The 15,413-nt window shown below is 39.8% G+C and overlaps 1 protein-coding gene and 1 pseudogene across 2 annotated transcripts in view; both read left to right on the forward strand.

Moving 5' to 3' along the window:
- The window catches only part of KLF8 (KLF transcription factor 8), a gene marked incomplete at its 3' end in the record, with an annotated part of 326,081 nt that overhangs the window by 259,431 nt on the left and 51,237 nt on the right, over positions 1-15,413 (forward strand). The gene's annotated exons all lie outside the window — the stretch shown is intronic.
- On the forward strand, positions 7,092-8,124 carry LOC307180436 (transcription factor Spi-C-like; annotated as a pseudogene). The gene has a single exon. The product of its transcript is annotated as a transcription factor Spi-C-like (transcript).

Here is a 15,413-nt window from a genome sequence, read left to right on the forward strand (position 1 = left end):
GCCAAAGCATAGAGGATGGAAATAACCTGGCATTCTCAGGGATATTTAATACAGGTAAGGCCCAGGAAATCAGCAAAAGCTCTGCTGCCTGAGAGGTAGGCAGGGTCCAGATCACAGCAGATTAAAGGATGAGTCCCAGAGTGTTGCCTTGGATGTTGGGGTACATGGTGATGTCATTCAGGTGAACTACAGGAGGAATAACCGAGTTTGGGGTGGAATAAGAAGAGATGAGACAATTAGAGATTCTGCCAGCAATATCAAGTGAGTGGGCATATATGTGTTGGGAAGTACTGGGCTGTGAACCTCAGTTTTCTTATTTTTAAAAGGGGGCTTGGGAATTCCCTGGTGGCCAAAAAAATAAAGGAGGGGCTTGGAGAATATAATAGCACCTATTCTCCAGGGTTGTTATCAGGAATAAATGAGAAATGATGAATGTAAAAACACCTGGCCTAGTAACTTGTCCATATTAGGTGCTGAATACACAGTAGCTATTATTATTTCTCCTGTCTCTCTGCTCCCTCCCTCTCTCTGCTTTGTTTCTTCTCTCTTCTTTCCTCCCCTTTAAAAGAACTGTGGTAGGAAAGAGGCACTGAAAAAGGCCTGTGGTTGCCTGTGACTTCCTGGCCTCCTATTAAATGGTTTAGAGAGGGACTTTCAAGCAAGGGCAAAGAAATCCTGGAAATGTGGCTGATTTGCTATGGATTCAGCTCCGCAGGGATCTTCCACAATGCCTGGAAGAGAGGCCATCTCAGGGGTTTGAGGACTCTATTCTTAGAGGTCCGGTATTTGGGAGACTAAAAAGAATCTTTCAGTATTCACAGTTCCTTCATCTCCTCCTTCTTCCCCTCCCACCCTTTCACCCTCACCTTCTTCCCTTATATCTTGCTAGAAAATGCCCCCAGTTCCATTCTCCTTTGCTCTTTGTCTCCTCCCTGAGAAGATACTGTGACTTCGTTGTCCTTGCTAGTGTCACAGTGTTACCATGCAGAGCTAGGACTATAAATATTTTTCAGTTGCCAGCTTTCTTGCTTTTCCCCTTCCCTATTCCTCCCTTCCTATACAGCCCCCACCCCCAATTCCCACATCCCTTTCACCCTCCCTCAGCTTAACACGCAAATGGATAGGTGACCAAACGGTGTGCTTGCAAGCCTCTTTAAGAATAAGGAACTGAATTTGTTTGAGTTGTACCTGCTGCTTCTGGAGACTGCCGCCAGGGAAAAGACCAGAGCTCTCCACGCTGGGCCCCGCCCCACCCCCTCCCTTCTCCCTCCTTGGTCTCAGCGCCCCCCTTCTCCACCTCCTTCCACTCTTCACTCTCCTCTAGTGTCCGCCTGTTCCTTTTAAGTAACTCCACCCTCAGGATAGTCACACCACTTCTCTGGTTCTAGCCGGGCAGGAGGCAAGTCACCCCACCCACTCGGGTTGCCTAGCTAGCACTGTCGGTACTGACCCTCATGAACGTGAGGTCCCCAGTGGGGCAGCTAGGTGCACCCAAGAAACCTCACTCTAGAGTACCCGCACAAGTTCTTGACGTTTTTTGCTGAAGCCCCTGTCCTAGACTGGGGTGCCCCTATGTGTTTCCACCAATCGTAGGCATTTGCCCCTCCCTTCTTTCTTTTTAGGAAGGCTTTGGAGTGTGCAGCAGCAACAACGGCAGTAAAGGGATCCTTTTGTGGTATATTCTCCTGGGTTCCTGTCTTGAAGGAGTCCTCCGCCTCAACTTTGTATTCAAGTAGTGCTTTGGGGTTTGGGCTGGTTTTCTTAGCTCTTAGCCCCGGCACTCTCCTCAAGGGTGTGTGGAGTTCAGAGGATGGGTGGAGAGTGGGTTTGGCCGGAACTGAATTGGTAGAGGTGAAAGGGGAACGGAGGATCCTCAACCTTGGCCACTTGGGCCCAGCGAACCCACTTTATTTTTAGCCGAGGAAAAGAGCTAAAAGAGCATTGCAGCAAGGGGAAGATTCTTTTCAGGAAGTCGGTTTTTCTGGCTCCCCAATTTGGGGTTGGATGCTTGAGAGCTTTGTTTCCCTTGTTTCGAGGGTGGTCCAGCTGGGTCTGAATCGACTCTGTCGGCTCTGGCCCTCCTCCTCATTTCCAGCCAGGAGAAAAAGAGGAGGTGGGGGGCCGAGAAAGAGAAGGCAAGAGCGAGCCGCCTGGCGCGCTGTCAGACAGGGGCGGGTGTGAGGGAAACAGCTGTCTTGCGATCAGGAGTATGAGCCTCTCAGAGGACCGCATGAGCTCCGGACACTTCAGGAGTCTCCAGCTAGTGACATGGGCGGTAAGTGACTCCGGAATTAGAACCCACCCAATCCCATCTCCTCCCTCTAGATTCTATCCCCCATCCCACCCCCACTCCTCACTTCTATAGGTTTTAGTAGAGGGAGTGCGGCGGGGGCGGTGGGGAGAGAAGGGTACAAACATTATGTGGAATTAAATGAAACTCAAGGGAAAATGACTTTGCTAAAGGGCTGAGCAAAGGGGGGTTCGGAATGGGAGGAGTACTTTGGGGATCCTCGTAGGAGAAATGAAGAGGGGCACGAATGGATGGATTTGTTTAATTTAATCCGCCCTGGTTTGGTGCTTTCATTTTTCCTTCAGGGGTAAGGTTTGTCTTGACTTAACCCCACACAGCCAAAGTTGCTACCAGAGAGAACGGGATTCGGAAGGCCAACGTTCCAAGGTAACCCCCCTAAATAGTAGCAGGTACCTAGATATGCTTCTAAAAGGAAGAAGAGCAGGGGCTTAATGTTTGAGCCGAGGCTATTGAAAGGCGAGGCCCTGAAGGCAGCCGCCAGGGAGGAGCTGCTTTGGGCGTGCCGGCTCTTTAAGGAGGGGCTGGGCATGGTTGGAGGAGAAAGCATAGGCCCTGCCCTGGCTCTTTAAAACGTGGCTAAGGCGGTTGGTTTGTCTGTGTAGGTGGAAGATTGGGCCGAATTGCTGGGATTGCTGGAGAGTATCGATTTGCAATGGTCACTTAGAAGAGCTGCCTTTTTGTGGGCTTTTTATGTTTAACTCTAAGAATTTGGGGGAAAATAAATCACAAAATAAATAAAACTTATTCTTTGGAAAAATAAATACAAACAGATGGTCAAGGGAACGATCCTTTATTTCCTTTTGTTCTGTCTACATTGTAAAGAAAAGCGTTTATTAAGCAGCAGTCTGATGGCACTCAATGTGATAATAACTAGGCAAAGAGAATAATCTCCAAATTTGAATTTGAAGCTGATGGAGACTATGATGGTTGGGGTAACAGGCAGATCTGCTTTGAAATCCTAATGCCACCACTTACTAGCCGTGTGATCCTAGGCATTGCTTTTCTCTACTAGAGAATGTGGAGTAATAATCTTAAAGATATTTGGGTAGATTAAATACCTTAGTGTATGTGACAGAGGCTGCCACTCCATGTATATCTTAGTTTCACTTCCTTTTCCTGCTCTGTTTGAGACTCTTTCTTTGGAGCACCGCTGATAGAATTAGTGTTTTGCTGTCCTTAAAACACCTTCCAGGGGGTGAAAGGAGACCTTGGAATATTGAATTAGCTTGCCCAAAGTCTGAAGCTAGAACATAGGTTTTGCTTGCTACTGGTTTAACATTGTTCCCACCGGACTTTAGCACCTCTGAGAGAAAGGGACACTAGCCTGCCTTTCCCCTCATTCTTTGGACAACTTAACTAGGATGATATAACCAACAGGACCTTTGGACAACAGAAATCAGTGACTTACAAATGACCTCATCCCATTCTTCAGATTTTTGGGGGGCACCCTTATATATGAAGGTTTTTAATTTTTGGTGACTGTTGGGAACACAGAGAATGGGCTGGGAACAGTGTCTTCAGGTTGGTTTGGGGGGCAGACAGGCAGAAAACATAGGAAGGGAAGAAATATAAACTCAAAAGTAAAAGTGATAGGTGAATCTAGTCCATCCTCAAGACTGGACTAGTTAATGGCTCTATTTTCAGAGCTCTGGGGAGCCATAGGTACCTCTCATTAGGGCTTTCAGGATACATTCGAAAGAAAACTGGGGAAAAAACATGAACTAGATTACCACCACCATTGCTTCAACTCCCCCCAACCCCTATCATCCTAGTATATGCATTTCTGAAATGGGGCCCTTGTTGGTTCAGTTAATTGAATTCCAATAACCAAGTCACCAAGCCTAGTCTAGTCATCTTTCATCTCTCCAGATTGTGTGTATCTGGTGGTGAGGGAGATCAACCTTTTCTCATTCTGGCAGGGGCATTATTATTATGTAACACATTTATATATTCACCCTCGCCTTGAGTCAGTTCTAGTTTATTGTCTCACTTACACTGATGAATAGTAAGATTGCCTTTGGATATATAATTCATTTAGCAAATATGTGTTGGCATACTGTGTCAGGCACTGATAAAATTGTTAAAAACTCATTTTCTATTCCTCCATCTTAAATGACTTCTTTTTGCCCACCCTCCCATTTAAACCTCAATCTTCCTTCAAGTCCTATTTTAGTCCTTAGTCCCCACATAAAGCTTTCCTTATCTCCTCAGCTATTCCTTAGAAATTGTACATCACTGTCTGTTCTGCTCAGTGGATACTTATAAGTGAACTGCTTTGTAATGTACTTGTTTTTATGATTTTTTCCTTAAAACAGTATTTATAATATTCCTCTCATTATTAATCCCAAATCAAATGCCATTTGTATGAAAATTTACCTGATCCTTGCATATAGAAATAAACTCTTTTGAGTTTCCGTATCACTTTACCCACATTATCTGGAACCTACACAACTCTCTTCCCTGTATTTTGGTCATTTCTGTACATATCTAAGCCCTTACTCCATTTCTAGACAGAAAGGTGCTTGAGGATATTACTATGATTGTATCTTCAAAGTACTTACCCAATTAACTTTCCCATGTAAACACGGGGTACATATATTATAGATGATCTTCTAAGATTTAGCTCCAAAATGTCATGTTTTTGTCAGTGAAGGAAAACTTGATTGGGATGATTGACCTAGATGATCATCTAGTACAGTTGTCATCTCATTACTAAGTAGAGTGTGAATGAATAACATTGTCATATCAGGTTCATTAGTTTATCCAAAGATGATGTGAACCCTTGTCTGATGTACTTTCTGATTCTCATATAATAATGTGTTCAATTCAGGTTGTATACCTGAAGTTGGGTTTTTGTTGTATTTATTGTCCCCAACTCAGCTTTATCATCTAGCCTCAGTTTTCTCACATCTAAAATAATACAGTATTTGTGATTATAAATAATGTAAGTAAAACATTGGACTCCGTACCTAACTTCTAATACTTATTTCTTAAGTGGAGGGTCTCATCATTTTGTTACTTAGAGTAGTTTATTTTATTTAAACATTGTTTGGTTTTTGGAAAAAAGGAAGGTAATTCAGTGAGACAGCAAGCTGGATTTAAAAGTCTGTAACAAGCTTGACGCTTTGTATAAAAAATTAAAGATATCTGTGTACTTAGACAAAATAGATGTAATGTGGGCAAAGCAAACTCTGGAAGTATTAAACACTTTAAATTAAGGAGCTATAACCTAACTCTAGAGCCAAATCCAGGTATTTGATACCAATCCAGGTATCAAATCATTAGCATTTTGATATTTTGTTGTAACCTCAAACTCATCATTTCTAAAAGAGAACCCATCATTACCCCTAGACTATTCCCCTACCTCTCATTCAAGACTTCTCCTTTTCATTTACCTGGTCCCGCAATTTACCATCATCATAATCTTGGTGAAGTCACTTAAACTCTGAACTTGAGTTTTTTCATCTTTGCACTGAGGATAATAATAGAAACTACCTGATAGGGTTGCGGTAAGGAATAAATGTGCTAATTTTGTAAAGCACTTAGAAGAATGCATGATAGTGTAGTAAGAAATGGGGAAACATAGTTGTTGTGGTTCCCATATTCCATGCTCAAAATGCTGGCATCAACCTCTTCCTCAGTTTCCCTGTCTACTTGGTTGCCAAGGGCTATGTTTTTTTTTTCCCTTTGTATCTGGCATCAGTTCCTTTCTTTTTATTCTAATTACCACCACTTTAATTTAGTCCAGAGGTATAACCAATTAGCCTACAGACCAAATACAGCCTACGCATGTGTTTTGTTCCCCCTAAATTGATAAAACTTTCATTTAAAAATGAATTTTAAATTAATAATGCATTATACATCCCTCAAAATTTGAAATATACAAAGTGATATACAATGAAGAGTCTCCCTCCTAGTCTTGTCCCCTAGTTGCCTCAGGCAACTAAAGTTATCTGTTTATTGGAAATTCTTCCACAGACTTTTTTTTTTTTTGCGGTATGTGGGCCTCTCACTGTTGTGGCCTCTCCCATTGCGGAGCACAGGCTCCGGACGTGCAGGCTCAGTGGCCATGGCCCACGGGCCTAGCCACTCCGTGGCATGTGGGATCTTCCCGGACCGGGGCATGAACCCGTGTCCCCTGCATCAGCAGGTGGACTCTCAACCACTGCGCCACCAGGGAAGCCCCTTCCACAGGCATTTTATGCATATCAAACAAATGAGTATTTTTTCTCCCCCTTTCCTTTTATACACGGATAGTAACACTCTCTGCATATTGTTCTACACCTTGCTTTGTCTACTTAAAAATATACTTTGGAGACCTTTCCATATTTGTATGTAAATAAATATCTCATTCTCTTGTGTGACTGCATAGTTTCTCACTACATGGATGAGCCACAATTTATTTAAACAGTTTTCTATTGAATGCCATTTAAGATATTTACAAACTTTTGCAGTGTTGTTTGTAATAACAATAAAAACTTAATAAGTATGTGTATTAGTCTGCTAGGGCTGCCATAACAAAACACTATATAGACTGGGTCGCTTAAACAACAGAAATTTATTTTCTTACAGTTCTGGGGGCTGGAAGTCAAAGATCAGGGTACCAGCATGATCAGGCTCTGGTGAGGGCCCTCTTCCTGGCTTTCAGATGGCTGCCTTCTCCCTGTGTGCTCATATGACCTCTTCTTTGTGCTCCTGGAGAAAGAGAGTGAGCTCCCTGATGTCTCTTCTTATAAGGACACTAATCCCATTGGAGGAAGACCCTACCCTTATGACCTCATTTAACCTTAATTACTTCCATAAAAACCTTATCTCCAAATACAGTCACACTGGGGGTTGGGAGCTCAACATATGAATTTGGGGAGAGACACAATTCAGTCTGTAGCAGTAGGTCAATTTGCCCAGACCCACACTTTTAAAAAATGGTTGATTGCCAACATTTGAAAAATCATACTTTGAAGGGTGTTGCCAACCTGCGCTTCAGAGGGGAAAGTTATTTCCACCTGGAGTATACCTAAATGTTAGATTGGCCTCAGATTGACAGAATTGTCAATTTATTAATGAAGCATGGCTTGTTTTGAACAAGACAAGCTGGATCAAGCATTTGAAGATGCTTTTGAAGTACTGAGGCAACATTCAACTGGTGATCTTCAGTACTCCTCAGATTACAAAAATTACCTGGCTTTCATCAACCACTGTTCTCATGTCAGAGGAAATTCCAACAGCTATGGTGTGCTGCCCACAGAGGAACCGGTCTACAATTGGAGAACAGTAATAAACAGTGCTGTGGACCTCTATTTTGAAAGAAATATTCATCAGTTTCTGTAGAACATCCCTGAAAACCAGCTGGTGCAACCTACTCTTCTCCAGCAAAAGGGAGGAAAAGGCAGGAAGAAGCTCTGACTGTTTGAATACCTTCATGAATCCCTGTGTAATCCCGAGATGGGTCTTGTATTCAATGGATAGATCAAACCAAAGGCATCTTTCAGTTTGTATCAAAAAACAAAGAAAAACTTGCCCAAATTTGGGGGAAAAGAAAAGGCAACCAGAAGACCATGACTTACCAGAAAATGGCCAGAGCACTGAGGAATTATGGAAGAAGTGGGGAAGTCATCAAAATCCGGAGAAAGTTAACTTACCAATTCAGTAAGGCCATTCTCCAAAGACTGTCTCCATCTCATTTCTTGGAAGAAGAGATCTTCTACTCACAGTACGTTCAACCTGATCAAGGATATCTCAGTTTAAATAACTGGAATGCATATTATAATTATACATTCGCCACTTACCATGATCTAAGTCACCCTGATTGCTAAATATACTCTTATATATCAAAATTTTCTGGCATCAGAAATCCCTACAAGTTTTAGGATTTTTCTCTGAAAGCAAATACTGAAAAACAAAACAAAAAAACCCAAACTTAATTATTGCTATCTTTTATGAAGTAGCATATAATCTATACTAACTTGGTGAAAAATTTTGCCAGTGAACAACTTTAAAATGATCAAGTCCCATTTGAAAATATAGACTAAATGTCCTTCCTTTTACTATTGTCTATGTAATACTTCCTTCTAGATTAATAATGCTAGTGGAGAGGCTTTGATTTACATATTGATGTAAACATTATTTTCCTGTCATACACACAGACAAAAAAAAATCATTCTAACATGTATCCAACAGCTTTTGCAACAAAACAAAAAATGATTGCCTGTGATAGTGTTCCTGCTAAATTACATTCATGGCTTTAAAAATTTCAGTGACTAAAACTAGAACTACTATATGATCCAGCAATTCCACTCCTGGGTATACATCCAAAGAAAATGAAAACACTAATTTTAAAAGATATATGCACCCCAATGTTCACAGCTGCATTTTTTTTTTGGCCACACTGCTCAGCTTGCAGGATCTCAGTTCCCCAACCAGGGATTGAACCCAGGTCTCTGCAGTGAAAGCGCAGAATCCTAACCACTAGACTACCAGGGAACTCCCATAGCAGCATTATTTATAATAGCCAAGGTATGGAAGCAACCTAAGTGTCCACCAACAGATGAATGGATAAAGAAGACGTGGTATATGTACACAATGGAGTATTACGCAGCCATAAAAAAGAGTGAAATTTTGTCATTTGCAACAACATGGATGGACCTGGAGGGTATTATGCTTAGTGAAATAAGTCAGGGAGAGAAAGACAAATACTGTATGTTATCATTTATATGTGGAATCTAAAAATTGAAACAAACGAATATAACAAAATAGAAACAGGCTTAAAGATATAGAGAACAAATTAGTTACCAGTGAGGGGAAGGAAGGAGGGAGAGGGCAAGATAGGGGTGGAGGATTAAATGGTACAGACTACTATGTATAAAATAAATAAGATACAAGTATGTAATGTACAGCACAAGGAATATAGCCAATATTTTATAATAGTTTTGAATAGAGTATAATCTAGAAAAATATTGAATCACTATGTAGTACACCTAAAACTAATATAATATTGTACATCTGAAACTAATATTGTAAATCAACTATATTTCTATAAAATAAATAAATAAAAAGTAAAAACTTAAAAAAAAATTAAAAATCATACTTTACTTAAAACTCTAGAATTCCAGCTTCTCTTAAATAATCAGAAGATACCAACCCATATTCCCTCTTGTCAACAATTGCCTGGAGTTGGTGAACTGCTTCCTCCTTTCCCTTTTAGACAGGACATGTGTTCTCAGTTCACCATATTTCCTATCTGGCCTAGGTGATCTTAACCTGCCTGACCCCTCTAGGTATTGAGTTTGTGACACCTATGTAAGCTCTTACCATGATACACATAAGGTATTCCAATAGTTTCTAGTTCTACCTTGGTTCTTTGGCCTTCTCTATTCTGTAGACCACTACCTGAATATGTTCTCTAAAACACATTTTAAAAATTATGCCACTTTCCTTTGCTCCACAATCATTTACTGGGTGCCTAAAAAGTTCCAGGCATTATGCTAGAAGCTGGGGTTAGAGTAGTGAACAATTTAGATGGGACCCTTGCCTTCACAGAGTGTATAGTCTACTCTTCCTCTCTTCTGGATTTCCTTTCTGTCTCTTCTTGACCAAGCTTAGTTCCTCAAGGCTGACCTCACCACAGACCATTTCTTTGGAATTTTTTCTGACTATTCTACTTTCAGTTATTTCCTCTTGTAATTAGTGTTCCTAGCTTCAAATCATAATTAATCACTTTAGCATCTATTATCTTGTAATATTTAGTTGTTATTGTTTTATGCATAGTTATATCTCACTACATAGACTTGGCAGCTCAGATCTCTACAGGGCCCAATAAAATGACAGAAGCATGTCCTGTATAAAGGGGGCAGCCATTTATCAACTCCAGGTAATTTTTCTCTTGTGCCAATGTAGATTCCATGTTGTAAGATCTCTCAACTTTTTCAGAAAAGCAAGAAATGGAATTTTTTAAAAAATATTTATTTATTTATTTGGCTGTGTCGGGTCTTAGTTGTGGCATGCGGGATTTTTCGTTTTGGTGTGCAGGCTCTTAGTTGCGGTGTGTGGGCTTCTCTCTAGTTGTGGCACATGGGCTCAGTAGTTGCAGCGCACAGGCTCCAGAGCACGAGGGCTCAGTAGCTGTGGCACGTGGGCTCTCTAGTTGTGGCGCACGGGCTCTAGAGCGTGTGGGCTTAGTTGCCCTGAGGCATGTGGGATCTTAGTTCCCTGACCAGGGATCTTACCCATGTCCCCTGCATTGGAAAGTAGATTATTAACCACTGGGCCACCAGGGAGGTCCCAAGAAATGGAGTTTTTTAAAAAAGAAATCTGCTTTTAAAGGAGAATGTAAAAAAAGAGAAAGGAATATATATATATATATATATAAAGAATATATATATAATATATATATATAACTGAATTAGTTTGCTGTACACCTGAAACTAACACATTGTAAATCAACTATATTTCAATAAAAAAATTAAAAATAAATAAATAAATAAATATAAGGGTGAGGGAAAATAAAAGATTATCAGCTAATTTGATTTTATTTTTTTAACATCACAGTGAGAACCAGGCCAGCATCTGCAGTGGGCTGCCAATTTTCTCTATCTGACCTACACTGCAAAACTCCCAGAATGTAGAGACCAGGTGGAAGCTTGGTACTATCTGCTCCCCCTCTTGTATATATACACACAGTATCTACTACAACGTTCGCTATTTAATAAGTTATCTATAAAGACTTGGTTATCATCAGTAAGTTCCTCTTTAAGTCAACTGTAATCTCCAATAATAATATAGCAGTTCTGTTTTCTCCTAATACCTAACATGTGCCTTTGAAGGCAATTATCAGGACAGCCTTCCTTTCCCTTACTTCCTTTTTTCCAAATGTAACCATCCAAATTCCTTGACCTAGCTCCATGTTTTTTCTTTTAAAAAAATTTTCATTTATTTCTCTAGAGTTTCTTTCATTCTTTTCTGCAATTCTCTTCCATTTCATTTCCGTTGAAATACAAACACAAACAAGGTACAATATCCTCAGAAAGGTCTTCACAATACTGAAGAGAGACTTAACTTTTATTTATTTGAGGATGATTATTCCAGCTCTGTTGTCTCTTTCTGTGCTGTCAATGATTTAGCTGTTTCATCTTCAATTAGAATAAGAATGTGTGATATGAATCTATTCATTTTCTTTTTTAAAAAACTAGTTCTGATAAATATGTACAATATAGCTCCTCCAGTTTTTTGTAGCGAGATCCTAGAATCAATATGGAGCCTTGAAAATAACAATAATGATTATTGTTATTGGTACCTTCATTTACATGACCTCTGTAGGTCCTATAAATTGAGATGGTCCAGGATTCTTATAAGACTTGGTGCTCTTGAGCCAGGTAGCTCAGGCAGTGAGTGGAGAGACCATTCAAAAGAGAAAGTCTCTGCCCTTAAGCACTGTACTAAGCATGGGCAAAGACCACTGTGTTGTACATTCTTTTTGGTTGCTGGAGTGGCACCATGTTTAATTTGTTGGAGGAGACTGTTGCATGAAACAATAGTATAAAGTAATGAAGTGGATTGCATGAGATTTTACATGATGGTGCAGAGCAGTGAGCTTGTATTGCTGTGGCTTTTTGTCCTTTTTCTAAACCAATGCCTCAGTGCCAAGCTGGAGCTCTGTATTCCTAGAGGTTTTGTCTGATGATTAACATCACAGTTAGTGGGAATCTTTTAATATTCTTTTCAGATGTTCAATAGTAGAGCATACTGCTAATGTATAAAAAATATCCAGTATTATTATTTTCAACATCATCAAACTATTTCAAAGTGCAGGATAGTAGCAATTACTTTAAGGGAGAAAAAGAGTGTTGCTATCAGACATCATCCCTGGATTCAAATCCCAGTAATTTACCAGCTATGTGACCTTGAGATTACTTAATTTTTCTGAGTCTGTATTTATTCATGTGCATAATGGAATCAACAGTAGTACCTACCTCACAGAGATTGTGAAAATTAAATATGTCCCTTTGGAAATGCCATGGGAATGAAATGATATCTGGGATTTGCCTAAAAGTAGCCATTGAGGTGGAGGAGTGAGTTGGGAGTACAAATGAAACAAGATTTTCCATGAGCTGAAAATCACTGAAACTGGGAATAGGTGGGAACAGGTACATGGGATTCATCTTTACTTTTGTCCACATTTGTGATCATACAAAATAAAAAGTTTTTTTTTTAATGCTGTAGGAGTGAACTCAATTTTGCCTAATGGTTTGTGGAGAAATTAATTGTCTTTCTTGATATCAGCTTCACAGATTAAGCAGAAACTTGGAAAACTATAGCTCTTTCATAGATGTCCTCTGTCATATATCATAGAGTATTATGGAAGAGATCTGAAAAGGGCTAAGTAGTTTACTCAAAATGACATTCCTAGATAACAGTGAACTAGAACCCAGGTCTCCAGCTCCTAGGTAAAAGATTTTCCCATTGTTCATGCTGCTTTCTTTAACTATAGCACTTTTAACATAAGTTCTATCAGTTTCTTGCATGTAAGATTATTTTTAAAAAATAAATTTACCTGTTTGATGGAAGACAACGGAACTAGTTCTAGAAATCTGAGGTTAATTTATACAATACTTTTAAATCTGTTCTTTCAGTTGATCCTCTCAATGATCCTGTGAGGTTCACAGTGACCTTGTGAGCAAGAATTATTTCTACTGTCTGTATTAAGTGATGGGACTTGTCCAAAGTTATTCAACAATTTGGTAATTAAACTAGAACTAAAACTCAGGCCTGGAGTTCATTGAACCTCAAATCCACTAGTTTTAGACATTTATAATAATTCCCTTTAGATTTCTTCTTTTCCAGAATCAAGAATTTTAATCTCTAGCACATTCCAGGGTGATTTTTCTTTCATGCATATTTGGGTTTCTCTGTGGAAAAGAAAGTGGAGCTTAACATCAGCATCTGGGGGGAATGAAAGTGGCTGAAAGCACTGGAAGGCTTGCAGGTGATCCTGTAGATCATGAACTCATGTGAGAATGGAGATAAACATATAAAAATTCATAAGATTAGGTATTGTTATTGTGAGTGGTTTGGATCTTTAAAATGTGACTGTATGTATTGTACATATTTTTATGTACTTTAGTTTTGGATTTTCTGACAAAAGTATTCCTAAAAACTTATATGGAGATTTCACATTTACACCTTATAAAGAAATTTTATATGTGTTATCACGATGGTCTTCATAACAACCCTCTGAGGGGTAGGGCCAAGCTGATATATCTCTATTTTGCAGATGAGAAAACTGAGGCATGGAAAAGTCAAATGGCTTGCCCAAAGTCATACAGCTCTTTTCTGGTGTTTCTTATCACCTTATCTTTTTATTACCTCACATTACTTCACTGCTTCAAGCTTAGCGGGCTATTGTAGTAATGATGCAATACTGTTTCTTTCTTTCACGTGGTATGTGCTGTCAGTCTTCAGTTTTTTTGTGGTAATATGTTATTTCCTCTTAAATTCATGTTGTTGTTTTTTTAAAACATTTCAGTTGCCCCTACTGAAATCTCGCTCAGGAAAGCTGAGAAAACAAGCTGCAGGCATTTCTTGTCTTGGAGCCACTTCTGAGTACCTGCTCTGGTGGTGATTCCTATACTTTGGACTAAGTACCTCAGACACCCTCCATATTTTGTGTATGTTGAGTCTCTTGAATAGAAAACTCATAGTGAACTACCTGCTGAGATGCCACAAGTGGAGATTCTTTGAGTTTGGGTTGTCCAGTCGTTCCTATGGTGATAGGTATGACCCTGTTTGGAAGAAATGAGAGAAAATGGAGGATCTTGCAGTCCCCTTTTATTAAGTATTTATTTTTCTAGCAACCATTTACCCCCCCCATTATGTAATCTTCAAGCAGAGGTTGGGAGATCTCACTGGCACCCAGGTCATGGAGCATTATAGCTTCATTATAGCTCTAGACTGCTGAGGTTCATATCTCAGTTCTACCATTTACTAGCTGGGTGATTTGGGGATAAGCTACCTCATCTCTCTGTCTCAGTTTCCTCATTTTAAAAATGGGGAAATAATGTGCCCATTCCTAGAATTATGAGGATTAAATCAGCTAATATAAGTATTTGTTCTTTTAGCCGCACTGTACCTAGCACATAGTAAGTACTCAGTGACTGTTGGTAATTATTGTTCTTTTATCACCGTTCTATTGTTAATGTCATGCTCAGAGTAGCCTCAATCTTGAAGGTTTTCCCAGAGACCCATTGTAAAACTCTCTATTCCCCTGGAAGTTATATAATTAAACTGTCTGAAAATATATGTGTATCTAGTTGTCCTTTAGTTACCTTTTTCTAATATAAAAGACATAAGAAATACTATTTTAAAAATACCTGGGACTTCCCTGGTGGCACAGTGGTTGAGAGTTCGCCTGCTGATGCAGGGGACACGGGTTCGTGCCCCGGTCCGGGAAGATCCCGCATGCCGCGGAGCCGCTAGGCCTGAGAGCCATGGCTGCTGAGCCTGCGCGTCTGGAGCCTATGCTCCGCAATGGGAGAGGCCATGACAGTGAGAGGCCCGCATACCAAAAAATAAAAATAAATAAATAAAAATTAAAAATAAAAAAAAATACCTATAATCTCAAAACCCTAAAACATTGATTTTCATTTTTCAAGCAATTCCAGAATTTCTTATGGGTCAGAGGCTGAAAGTGCATGATTTCTCAAGATCTTCCAAAATAATTGACTTGTTGTCCTTAAACTTGTTTTTCTTTTAGCAAGCAGTTTTCTAGAAATAAGGTGCTCACCAGATTTGGGATATTAGAAAGTATTTTGGGAGCACTGTAATTTGAGTTAGAGGATAAGAGTTCCGGTTCTGACTCCATCACTGCTAAAATATGTGACCTTGGTCCTCCAAATTCATTATCTGTAAAATGGGAATGATATATGAAAGCTGTCCATTTCCCTATTGTAAAGCTATGTAGATGCACATGAGGGATTATTATTTGTATTGTCAACATGCTCTGTCTTGTTAAGTACTAGGTACCTTCATAGGTCAGTGTCAGGATTCCCAAAGCTTTGTTTTCTTTTGTATTGATAGTTGTAGGCTCCAGTCACTCTGCTCTGCTTCCCTC

The sequence above is a fragment of the Stenella coeruleoalba genome (genome assembly GCF_951394435.1).
Source record: "Stenella coeruleoalba genome assembly, chromosome: X".
Taxonomy (NCBI): domain Eukaryota; kingdom Metazoa; phylum Chordata; class Mammalia; order Artiodactyla; family Delphinidae; genus Stenella; species Stenella coeruleoalba.